Source organism: Lycorma delicatula, chromosome 13 (assembly GCF_047948215.1).
Source record: "Lycorma delicatula isolate Av1 chromosome 13, ASM4794821v1, whole genome shotgun sequence".
In the NCBI taxonomy this organism is placed as follows: Eukaryota; Metazoa; Arthropoda; class Insecta; order Hemiptera; family Fulgoridae; genus Lycorma; species Lycorma delicatula.
This window is the reverse complement of record NC_134467.1, coordinates 23,411,655-23,416,901: the sequence shown is the minus strand read 5'-3', so window position 1 is coordinate 23,416,901 and position 5,247 is coordinate 23,411,655.

Sequence of the window (5,247 nt, the reverse complement as noted above, 5' to 3'; positions counted from 1 at the left end):
GTTGATCTTATTTTTGTTAAATAATTTTATTTTTAGATGATCTCAGATGTTAAAAGTATTATTCTTTCTGTTTGAAAATTAATGTATTTTTTCAGCCACATTTAGGATATTTTGATGTTAATAAAATTAATTTTTTGTAGCTTTGTTTTGCTTGTTAATGGTTTATTTACATCATTTTGTTCAGAATTAAATTCTCTACAAGTTTTGTGTAACATTTTTTACTTATTTATTACCCATGTAACAAAGTTATTGCACATTATGTGCCATAGAGTAAAATAAAACCATAATGAAATTCAAGGAATGCAAAAAAAAGGGGTAAGCTTGATTGTTTCTTATGTTTTTTGATCTGACAAATTGAATAAAACAGGTTTCAGAACTCTATCTGTAGTGGTTTATGAAAAAACTGGGCTAGAACACAAAACATTGTGGTGAAAATCCCATTTTGTTAAATTTTATGTAACTTTTTTTGCTGGAAAATTAATTATCCCCAATAATTACACCAATTAGTAAAATATTGTATCGATGCTTTATTAATATTTTTATAATCTGTACAATCTAATAGATCAGAATAATAAAAGGGAGGTTGATTTTTTTATTTTTTCAGAAAAATGGATGATGGACTTATGCAAAAATGGATTCATTTTGATGATAATTATTTAGAAAGATGATGTGCATTCAAAATTCATTAATTTTTGCATGTTGTTTTCTCCATGCTGATTATAATTATACTAAAAAATCACTTTATTTTAGTTTTTGACTTATAAAGATTTTAAAATCAAAAAGTTCCCATAGTGACAGGAGTAGTGTTTTGAATTTGTATGAGCATTTACATTTTTTCTTTTTCAAATGATCTGTATATAATTTTTTTGCTATTTGTTCTTAAATAAATTTCATTGAAATTTTTATCAACCAATAAGATTGTAAATAATGTTATTAAATTAGTTTGAGGGATTTTATTTCATATTTCTGCAAAGATTATCATAACTGATTTGAGTTATTTTCAGCCCTTCATTCTCAAAACTACTTTTAGCACTCCACAAACGCTAAACCCAAAAATTTACTACATTAGAGTGACACTTTTTTCTTGTTTGTTGATGATTAACACGATGACCACAACACCATATGCCAAGATTATTCTCTTTTGAATGCACATCATCTATCTAAAAAGTTATCTTCATTTTTCTTTTTAAAAAAAAAAAACAGTAGTTGCCATTCTTCTGTCTCATATTATGTATAAAGATACACATGAGAACTATTGTACTGTAAATATAAACATATTTTACACCAAATTAATATGCAGTTTAAACAGTATTATAGGGTGGGTGGTTTTATTTGTATAGTGTAATAAAATTATTATAAGTGTATATTCAGAAGTTTTTTTAATTTAAAACTTTAAACTTTTTTTATGCACATTTCGCTTGCAAAAGGGATATCTACTTAATCCCTTAAGAGAGATTGGAAGTGTCAAAAACAAGTATCGCTTTGTTGAGGTGAAGCTTAATTCCAAGAATATGCGTTAAATTAATTTCAAAAAGACTTTAATTCAAAAGTTGTTTTAAAAAATTTACAGATAATTGGCATGGAGAATAAAAAATAGAACTGAAAAATCGCAAACCCAACCCAACATCGTGATATTATTTTATTCTGTTTTTAACATATAAATAGATGTTTTTGCTTTTGTAAAATTAATTACTAATTTTCTTATCATTAAACTATTAAAATCATGTATTTTCATCTTTCACATACCATTTAATTCATAAACTATCTACAATGTCGCTCATCATAGAGTTCTTAGTTTGCTAGTTATAATTATTATTACATTATACACTTTCTCATAATTGAATACTTTCTGGATCTATGGAAAATAGCTGAAACCAGGCAAACCACCTAATGACATAATATCATATCAGCCGATTAGCATGCTACCTGCAATAAAAAGTTTTCAAGAAATCTACTTAGATGATTAAAACCTTTTTAGAACAAAGCAAACTAATATCTGATTCCAGATTGGCTTTCAAACAGATCATATTACCATCGAAGATTCATAGTCATTGCTAATATTCAGTTAGCTTTATACAAAAAACAGCTGTTCTACTGGTTTTCTTGATATCTGCTAAGCCTTTAGATTAACAGTGGCACACTGGTCTTTTTGAAATTAATCAGCATCTACCTTTTCAGTATTTAACATTTTCATTTCTTTTTTAAGTAAATGATATTTCAAGGTTAAATTCCAGACTGAAGTGTCTCTACTATTTTCCATAAATACAGGCATTCCTCAATGAAGTGTATTCCTCACACACTTCCAGTTTACCAATTTCTTCCAACACTAAAATAGCAGCTTGTACTGTGTAAAAGTAATTCACACGTCACCAGACATCATGTTACAGCACCTTCAAGAATAGTTAAACAGCATTGAGCATGGTGAAAAATGTGGCAAATAGTCTAATGAAAATAAAAGTATGCATGTTAGTTTTATTCTCTGAACAAATGTCCATTTGTTATACTCGATGACATTCAGCTACCACAATCAAATTCTAGAAATACTTTGGTATTCACCTTGACAAAAGACCCACATTTGGAAAAACGAGAATAACTGATTACTAAATTTTTTCAGTTGTACTGGATTCTAAATTGAAACTCAAAATTATCTCTGAACAAGTTAATTATTTACAAAGCCATATGGCAGCCGGTTACTGAGAATATTAACAGAATCTGATGCAATTATATTATTTTTTAATCCAAAGTTTATCACAACTCACAGACTTACATTTTTTTTATAAATAATAATATAAATGACTCCATATACCTACAATTCCAGAAGAAATCTCACCTTATTAATCAAAACTCAACAATCATCCAAATGTTCTGATAATTAATCTTCAAACTGCATTTGACACTTATATCCTTTTTTAAAATTCAAGATTTTTAAGAAGTAAATCCTTCTAAGAGAAGTATGAAGGAATTATTTTTTTAACTTTTGCTGTTAGAGCTTTTCTCCTTCAAGACATTTGCAAACATACATTCACCTCATCTATACATTGTCCCGAGTGAACAAATTTTAGATACCTAGTTGCATTAAAAAATTTTATATCAGCTGATGTTTATTTCAACCACATTCTTAAGTAGGTTTAAACTGATTTAAAAAATAAACCATCCAATAATGTCATCTGACACCAGTGTGAAACAGCTGTGAGGTAGACTGTTTCCTTATTTGAATACTAGATCGTGGATACTGGTGTTCTTTGGTGGTTGGGTTTCAATTAACCACATATCTCAGGAATGGTCGAACTGATGATGTACAAGACTACACGCTTCATTTACACTCATACATACCATCCTCATTCATCCTCTGAAGAATTATCTAAACGGTAGTTACCAGAGGCTAAACAGGAAAAAGAAGGACGGTTTCCTTAACCCATCAGGTTGGTCTAGTAGTGAACACATCTTCCCAAATCAGCTGATTTGGAAGTTGAGAGTTTCAGCATTCAAATCCTAGTAAAGTCAGTTATTTTTACACAGATTTGAATACTAGATCGTGGATACCGGTGTTCTTTGGTGGTTGGGTTTCAATTAATCACACATCTCAGGAATGGTTGAACTGAGACTCGACAAGACTATACTTCATTTACACTCGTACATATCATCCTCTGAAGTATTATCTGAATGGTAATTACCGGAGGCTAAACAGGAAAAAAGAAGACTATTTCCTTGCTCAATTCCTGTCGTGTCATGGCTGCTTCAGGCCATACCTGTAGCGCAGCGAGTACGATTTGTGGTTTTATTGTGGCACCTTCAATGGTGTTGAAAACGTGATCTTCGTGTACGTCACGTAGCCGAATCCAAGGGCAATCTATGTGGCGGTAATGGACCCGCTAGACACGAACAACATAATTGAATGCGATTTTCAAGTTAGTGAGAAGCATCAGTGTGTAAGGTGGCTGAGGAATAGAATGGTGGCCAGCCTGCTGGAGTGGTGGGCATCCATCTGCGTCAGTTAAATTTGGTTAACCACGTTCCATCCTAAACAGAAAAAGAGAGAGGTAGCTAGTGGTGCCCACCGGGTTGGCTTAGTTTAATTCTTCATCACAAATCATCTGATTTTGTCGAGAGTTCTAAGGTTCAAATCATAGTAAGTAACTGCCTTTACTAGGAATTGAACCTTAGAACTCTCGACTTCAAAATCAGGTGCTGTGTTTAATCGGTCACTTTTTTACACGTCCATTTCAATTGAGGAAATGGAATTCTATTATTTGTTTTTCAAACTACAGATAAGTTTGTTATATTTTTATAATTCAAAAATTTTTTTTAATGTTTCGTTCATTTTTTTACTCATTTTCAATTTTTTTTCATTCTTTTTTTTATTCTTTAAATCTGGTTATGGTTTTTTTTATTACTTTTCATTTGCTGTATTAAACAAACAATAGAATTTTGTCCTAATTTTTATCCCTTAATATTAATATTATTTAATAATAAATCCGATTGCTTGATATGTTCATGCATCCTCGGGCGTTCAAATAACGCGCCAAGAGTAGTGTGTGGCGCGTGACTACAATCGGCCTGTTTCGTAGAAGTTCGGCATCCTCACTTGCCTGTCGCGAGACACAAGTTGCTGGGCCGGCTCCTTCAGCTGATTCCGCCGGCCAGGGTGATTGAAGCCCGGCGCGCTGGAGCTGGAGCGGGAAAGTAACGTCCACGTCCAGGGGCTACCTCGGCGGTCCGGCCAGACCTGCTGCTCCGGCGGGGATGTTGGCATCCGCCGATATTAAATTAGGCATGTGGCAACAACACTAAAAAAAGACAGCTAATATCTTATAAAATATTTGAAGTATATTTTTATACAAAATTATATATAATTTTGCTTCGGTTTGTCGTTACAGAATTATGTATTTTTAAATTGATATCATCTCCGACCGTCATGGACAAAAATCTATACAGAAATTAAAAATAATTACTAGTTTAATTTATTAATGAAAATGATTTTTTGATGTTTAACTATTACGTTTTTGAGTTGCATTATTTTTATGTTTAACAAAAAGAACATTATTATTATTAAATGCTGACCTATTATTATTATTGTTTTTTTTTATAAATTAATAAATCTCAATAGCTTCTAAGAATTTTCTGAAAATTTCAGTAAATTTTTACTTTTATTTTAAACTTGTTTAACTGTTACGTAAATGAAAAATTACTTATTAAGTCTGTTGGGCAAATCATATATATTTTTTCCAACATTATAACGAGATATCG